Source organism: Myripristis murdjan, chromosome 4 (assembly GCF_902150065.1).
Source record: "Myripristis murdjan chromosome 4, fMyrMur1.1, whole genome shotgun sequence".
NCBI classification, from domain to species: domain Eukaryota; kingdom Metazoa; phylum Chordata; class Actinopteri; order Holocentriformes; family Holocentridae; genus Myripristis; species Myripristis murdjan.
Genome location: NC_043983.1, coordinates 18576043 through 18584429, shown reverse-complemented (window position 1 = coordinate 18584429; position 8387 = coordinate 18576043).

Below are 8387 nucleotides of genomic sequence, written 5' to 3'. Positions count from 1 at the left end.
CAACAAGCGAGTCAGGGAACTCCAGCCTTTATTTTCACTCAAACTCGAGAGCGCAGACAGCGAACAGGGATCCCAGCCAGGAGGACCGGAGGCCAGACCCCCGACCCTGCGTCCCACGGAGCTGTCGGACCATCAGGAGACACATCAGCCTGGTCAGCAATTATCCTCTCACATTTACAGAGTTCCTGAAACGATGGCGTAAGATTTTCAAACTCCCTTGTTTCACCCAGTCCTTTACAGTCAGCATATCATTAGTGTGCTGCTAAAGACAGCCTCAGAAACGTTAAACCGTCGATTCATTTTTCCAACTGAATGTTTATGGATTACCCTTTTCAGCAGAATTTCTCATGCAAAAGCAAATTTGGAAAGCAAAGAGGTAACTTCTGGATTTGAACCATTCCTCATCCGTGACAGTCATGTATCATTCAAGAAAAATGGCGGGGCAAATAATAAAAAAAAAGTTACAATCGTGATATGTTCAGTTGTAAGCTGTCTAAGGTGTTTGGCTAAATCTCTTGGTGAGAGTTGAACTCTGAATCATGAATTCAACACGCACCATCAGCCTATTTCATCATGTACACGATGCCCAGATAAGAAATCCAATTAAGTCTATTTTACGGAGTCTTATTTCCCATTTCTGTAATCATCCTCAACATGTCTATAAACAATAAGTCATTGTGATTGCAATGCATTTTTGTCATAGATATGCAAATGTTTTGTTATGAGGAAACCAAATAGCAACAAAGCAAGTGAGTTTTGATTGGCTCTGATCACAAGTTGGCATCAAGCAGGAAGAGACACAGCGGGTCTTACTCTTTGAAATCTCTTATCTGGTTGAAAAGGAAATGACAAGCCTTTGATCCCCCACATTTCCACAGTATATGCTGTGACAGATAATTATTAAAATTAATCTGAACATTTATAAACTAATGAATGAACATACATATTTGAAACCTGCAGTGCAATGTAAATCAGGGATAGGCCACCGTGCACACAGGCAGAGTGTGTGCAGGGTTGCAGCAGGTGATTTCACAGATCACCTCCTCCTCTCTGGGTCAGCCAGTCACTTTTAGCACTTCTCCTCAGCCTGCAGTGCCGGGCTTCCTTTAATGTTGCTCACAGACGAAACAGCAGTCCAATGCACATATGTTGTCTCTTAAAAAGAAAAGTTTGACTGATTTGTGGGCAACACAGGCCAGGCTATGTAGGCATGGTGTCAGCTCCAGATGTTGAAGATGAGATTTTTTAGATACAAATCAATTATGTTTGATTAGTAAACATATTAACATCAGTAGCCTGTCCGGGGTTGTTCCCTGCCTGTTGCCGAGGGATAGGATCACCTGTGACCCTGAACTGGAATATGGCCTGGAAAATGGAGGGATGGATCAGCATCAGTTTTCACGCTTGTTGAAACAGAAAGCCGTTTCAGGGAGAGGCCAGACAGAGATTTTGTATCTGTCATAAACAGCAACAAAAGTTTCTCCAGGGCTGATATGTTGATGGATGGCTTTCCATCTTTTTTACTTAGTGTTGTTTTTTTTTTTTTACCTCAGAATTATGAAACCAGAAAGTCCAGCTTGAATTTTCTTGCAAAATGAAAAAATAGCTACTCATAAACAGCTTTCCAGAGTTACATGAACACCAGCCGACCAGTTTACCAAGACAGAAACAACACTAGTAAGGCCTGGCATAATGTTTGTGTAGCAAAAGGTCCTCTTGCTTGGTTGTATAGAAATATGACAGAAATACTAATTTGGAAATCCTGATGAATATTTTCACAGGTTAGTTATTACAAAATAAGCAAGGAGTATGTCTTTGTCAAGGTCAGTGTTTCCTTGTGCACAGATTATCCACTTGTGCTTTCACGAAATGCTGTACCTTCATCCCAATCAGCAATCCAATCAAGGACCAGAGAGTGGCGGATGCATATAGGAAATTGACGTTTCATGGAAAACAGCTGTGCAGACGTTGGTGCTCATACCTCAGCCGTTACATCAATCTATTGTTTTTAAAGACTTGTGGAACAAGTTCAGTCTCCTCAGTTGGCTTTGACAATGAGAATGAAAGCCTTTTCACAGCAACCTGCGAGAACGTAACCTTCCACAATAATGGAGAGGCTGCGCAGAGCATGGGGTTGTTATTGCGTTATTAATCATCTTGTTTCCTTTTATGGGAGACTGTCAGGAATGTTAAAACCGTCCTTTACAAAAGTGACAGAGACATTAATTTCCACAGTGTAAATGTCAGTTTTAAAACAGCCTCAGAGGAAATCAAATGGCTTCTGACAAGTACTCTTTACAGTTCTTTATAATGGGATACTGTAAAACTCATGCGGTTTTTGAGCTGCACAAAAAGTGTTAGTATATTATTATAACCTGACTGATGTATGCAGGCATTCCTTTAAAAAGATTTTCTTTTTTTGAAGGAGTTCAACTCAGAAAGAATTCAGTCCATAAAAGTCATGCAAGAGGAGTGACAGACAGAATGTAGTGCTAAAGTAGTATTTTCACTGTAGTTCAATATAGAACCAGTTTCATATAGCTAACACCAATCACTGACTCAATGTCAAATTAGGCATATTGTTGCTGGTTTTGTTGTTGTTGTTTTTGAACCCTTTAAAAATTGTCTCTCCACAGATCACTTTATTGATCATTTTATTCATTCATTCATTCATTCATTCATTTATTTATGTACTTATTTATCTTTTCAGATTTTGGATATTAATAGCAAGTATACAATTTAAATTTTATTCTATTTTTTTTATTTTAATTATTGCTCTTCTTCTAACCGTATAGTAGTTGTTGTATATAATGTATACATTTTGTCTTCACTATTTTTTGTTATGTCTATCTATCTAGCAATATTGATGATGGGGAAAGGAATTGGTCTCTTCCACGTGGAATCTGCTATTGACAATGACGATTCATTAAAAACAAGGAGTTAAAATGAAAGAAAAGCTTGAATGAAGCCAATCGGAGATATAAACTTGATCAAAGAAGGAAATGTTTATCTCACTTACTTTGTCTTGTAACAGGAAGATCAGGCTTTTTTTTTGCTTTTTTTTTTTTTATTATAGCCTTTAAAGTGAATCCTCTTAAGCTCCCCACTCCACTTCTTAATTACAGAGGGCAGAACACATTTAATCCCATCTTAATGAGTAAGAGCATTAGCCTTGGATAGAGGGGGCCTCTCAGAGAAAATTGAACTGAATTCTCATTGAACCAGGATAATTAATTAGTTTATGTGGTCAGTGGAGCAACAGTGTCACTAGTAGGGGATTTTCTATCCATTCGCCTGTCCATCTACCTCCCATATCTGTTTCCTATTGTAGGTCACAGGGGGCTGGAGCGTGTCCCAGAATGCACCAGGTGAAAGGCTGGGAAACACCATGGACAGATTTCCAGTCTTTCACAGGGATAACACATTCAGCAACAAACAAACACAACTCGACATCCTACACAGTCACACACATCAGTCTCTTCATTTTTTGCCTCATGGTGTAAAAATTGTCATTAAACACGTAAAATTTTATTTTTTTGTGTCCAATTGGTCTTATACATGTGGCAAATCATGATGATGTGAAGAGATGACAACATGTACCTCCATACTCCTACCTTGTCTTGTTATGATACATGCAAACAGTTGATGGGTGATGCATATGGCTGCACACACAGGCCGGATCAGATGCAGCTCAAACAGTTTTGGGTGGTCAATACACACAATACGATTAATATGTGACTGGAATACAGAGGAAGGCAGGTAATGTCCCGGATGAATTCACAGGTCGATGGGATCATGTCAGTTAATTCACGTAGTTTAAGCAAATTCTGACTGTAGTTGTCAGAAAGAGAGCCTACGGTAATAATATAGAAATAACCATCTGCTTCTTCCCCTCTCTTATTTCCCTCCCTTTTCATCTTGGTGGTTTTGCTCTGTGTAGATGAAAGAAAATCTGCAAGTCTTTCAGTATTGAAATGGGGTAAAAAAAAAAAAAAAAAAGTATTTGCTGACAGTTAGAGGTACAATATGAAATAAAATACTTGCTCAAATGTACAAATGACTACAATACAACAGCAAGGGATCACAGGTGGTGCTGGTTGATACCAGTCAATCCATTATAACTGTGATGGCTGTTTTGTGATGGAGTTTTTAATCTCATAATAGCAAAGCCACACACACACACACACACACACACACACATGCATTTGAGTACAGCTGCACTTCAAGCTGTCGAGTTTGGAATAATGTTAAGTGAGCTAACCAGATCCATGGAACAAACAAATGGTATTTATATTTCAGGTAAGCTGTATTTGCTGTGTGCAGCCGAGCCATACTGTTAGCTGCTTCCTCTTTGACCCTCATCCTACTTGTTGCTGGTAAAAGCAGGGCATTATACTTTGTAGCCTATACGGTATATAGTCTAAAATTTATTGTTTGTCTCGTTTCCTTTGGCTGACACTTGATCAGATGCATCTTTGCTCCTTAAAAAATCTTTAACCTTAGATGATAACCTAACTTGCATTATGGTGTAAAAATATTGGCTTAACTATGGCAAATGAAGAATTAGAATTTAGCTTATAGCTCCCAACTTCTTGAGTCTGTATGAAGACATGCCAGTGACAGCCCCTAGATGGTTTAAGCACCATGAAATTACATAGTGCACCTTAAAAGGGACAGGGATACACCAACACCACTTTTTCAATACCGACACCGAGTACAAAACTTTAAAAGGGAGACTTCACCCACCATGCATCATTTCTAAGCCTCTGGTATCCTGTTACATGCTCAATACTTCCCAAATGTATTTTTGCTCAAACCTTGCCACTTGAACAGACACGCTTGCACGCTTTATGACCGTGCATGACAGGATTTTGCAGAAGAGGTCTTTTACTTGACTGGTGTTATTAGAACCACCAAGGCTTGCGAAATTATGCACAATGGGTGAAGAACCCCTTTGAGTATCAATCGATACCATATTCCTATGCAATCCATTACTTTAATTGTACTGTCTAGGGATGGACTATTAGGTTTGGGTCACTGAACAAAATAATTGATATAAAATCCCTCTTTTTCTTTCTTCTCTTTTTTCCATTTGAGAGAGAGTTCGCTTTTATTTCTGTAATATTATCTGTAACAGTGTTACAATATGATACCTTTAACAGCAGTTAAGGTTAATTAAAACTTTTGTTAACATTAGGGAAAAGCTTATGTTGTGGTTACTTTAAAGAAAGCTACAACTATACTACTGCCCCAGCATACACACACACTATTTTTAAACTGTGTGTGAGTGCCATGTTACAGAGGAAAGGACTGATTGCTTGGAAACTCAGCTGGTGTGTCTCTGAGTTCTCACTGATTCCCTAAAATAAAAAGCATTGAATATTCAATAAGCCTGTGCCTTTAGGGAAGCGTCTGGGTCAATGACCACAATAAATATGCTCATAACTCTCAGTCATTTGTTTGTAAAGCTAAGACTACATCAGTGAATGCATGACCAAACCTAAGACCAGATAAGTGGCTCACAGCATTGCTGGATTAGCTCCAGCTCACAAGAAATGTCAGCAGTTTGCAAAGAACAAAAGCAGGCAAACACGATCTAAATTGTACAATCAGAGTCTTTGTTTTAGAAAGGCAAGGATCCGGTCTGCAGATATGATAGATAGATGGATCGATGGATGGACAGATGGAGGGACAGATTTTAGAAAACAAAGCATTTTAATAGCCTTCAAAACAGCTGTTGGCAGTGGATGTTATATTCCTGGTCCCATTCTCTTGTCGGGTGGTGTGTGTTTATAATTCCTGTTGACAACTAGTCAAGTGTAAAAGCTGTGACACCTCATGTGTTAGACATGTCTGGCACAATTACAATGTTGAGTCGGTGAATAAAATCTCAGCAATCAAGAAATCATCAGGAAATGTCATATTTTGGCATCAGTACCTCAGAATGAAAAAGCAGATGCATCTTTCTGTTCTCGCCATTTTGTATCATCCAACAGTGATACAGAAATTCATCAAAGACAAAAGTTATGAGTGTCTCCATCCACAGCAGCCTCAGTAATCCATAATGCAGCCACAAACATGGAGTTTTTTTTTGTTTTTGTTTTTGTTTTGTTTTTTGGAGTATGAGGGGTGACTCACTTTTTCCCAAATGGAAAAACCCATTCTCATGCCATTACTAGTGTTGTCATCATCATTAGCCTACTAGTCTCCCCACCTTCATGCAACCAATGGCCGGATGAAATAAGTCTGGTGAGTTCACAAATGGATGTTGAAAGGCAGGCTTGGGAATGTGGGACATCACTGACTGAAGGAAAAGCAAACCTATGTCAAACCTTCCCCACATTAATGGAAAAATCCACCTGCAGACACTCTTGCTCTGATAGATAGTAATAGCTTCTCCTTCCACTCTCTTATTTCCCTCATCTTCGTCTCGGTGGTTTTGCTTTGTTCAGATGAGAACGTATTTTCAGTCGTGCGTGTCAATATTGAAATGGTGTAAATAAAAAAAAAGTTAGAGGTACAATATGAAATAAATTATTTGCTCAGATGTGCAAATGACCATAAGAAAGCAACAGGGGTTCACAAGTGTTGTTGGTTGATACCAGTCGGTCCACTGCAACCGTGATGACTGCTGAACTTTTGAGCTCAAAATTGCCAAGCCAGCTTTGTGCTATAGTTGGGGAAACCTGCAAATGGCCCACTCCCCAACACACACACGCACACACACACACAAGCGCATAAGCATGAGTGCTGCTGAAGGTGTGGGACAGCTCTAGTTTCCAGAGTCTGCCCTAGCCAGGCTAATGCACATGCACTACAAGCTCTTGAGTTTGGACTAAATTTTAAGTGAACTAACCAGATCCATGGACCTAAAAATCGGCTTCAACATTTCAGATAAATTGTGATTTCAGAAAAAAATTGTTTCATTGGAAAAATCCACCCTCAGACACTTTTACACTCTCATAAGTCTTTGTTGTTCAGGGCGTTACAAGAGTTATTTTGTGATGAAGTGTTGTACTTCACTCCAATCTGCCTCGTTCTGCTACAGTTAGCTATTTCCTACATTTTGAAATGCCTTTTGACAATCCAGAGAATCGATATGAGATTGTTTCGCTCAGCTGTGGGTTATATACAGTAAATAGCAGGAGAGAGTAATAGTGAAAGCACAGAAAGAGCAAGGAGGTATATTTTTCCAGTTAAGAAAACATGAGAGCAGTGCCACTTTTGTCCCCATGAAATGACTTCACATGACATCGACTTCCTGTAAAATACAGGATCAGTGACATAATCCTGCACTAGTGGGTGTACATTAGAATTACAACCTTTAAATCTTTAAACATCATCTCATCCACCTATCCCTTCAAATAAAACTGTGTTTCTCTCCCAAACTGATATCCTATTGGTTTACACTTGTGACAGATCCTTCCTTGCACTGTGTCCCACCCAAACATCCTGTCCATTTCAAGTCCATTTCATGGGGTCTTTAAAACTGCTGTCAGTGGAGAAACTGGACTCCTACAACACAGTAGATTTCTTTGTGTGTGTTTGATGCACATCAGTGGAAAATGGTGGATCAAGAAAGAAGCCATTGCTTGTTGACTCTGAGGAGCTGACACCAAAACCTCAAGCTGATGTTTGACAGCTGAAAAAATATCTGTCATCAAACATGAATCTGCCCTGGAACCAGAGAAACACGACATCATAGTGACGAGCCCGGACATTCGTGTCCACAGACATGAATTGTCCATTTTTTCCGGACAGTCAGCATGACTGTAAAAGTATTATATTTCCATTGGAAGTTTATTTCATGCCTGTAGCAGCTATAGTGATGTAGTGTAAAGAGCCCACATCAGGAGGAAGGCAGGGTGGTGGACGGGTCAATCAACACGACTTTCACCCAGGGGATCAAATCCGAGGCGAGACCAGTGTTTGTTTTCATAGACCGAGAAATTTTTGTCCGTGGACACAAATCTGATTGAATCTAGATTGAATTGTGTAACTATTGCATGAACTCTGTGAGATAGGGTTGTATTGACATGATGTCATGATGTCAAACACACACACACACACACACACACACACACACACACACACGAAAAAATGACCCAGAAACACGAAGTGTATATTTGCCGGTAGTTGAAATGACTGTGTTTTTGTTTTAAATGTGTAAACACCCACTCTCAACACTACTGTTATCTAAGCTGCTGATACAACAGATTAAAAAAAAAATCAAACTCAAGCCAGAAACATCATAAATGTTTTATTGTTACTGTTGATCTTCTCTGTTGATGTTATTAAAGTTTCAACCAGTGGACACAACGTTTGGTTTGTGCAACTGTACAATAAACACAGGAAATACTTTCAGCTGGACAATACGCACAGATGTT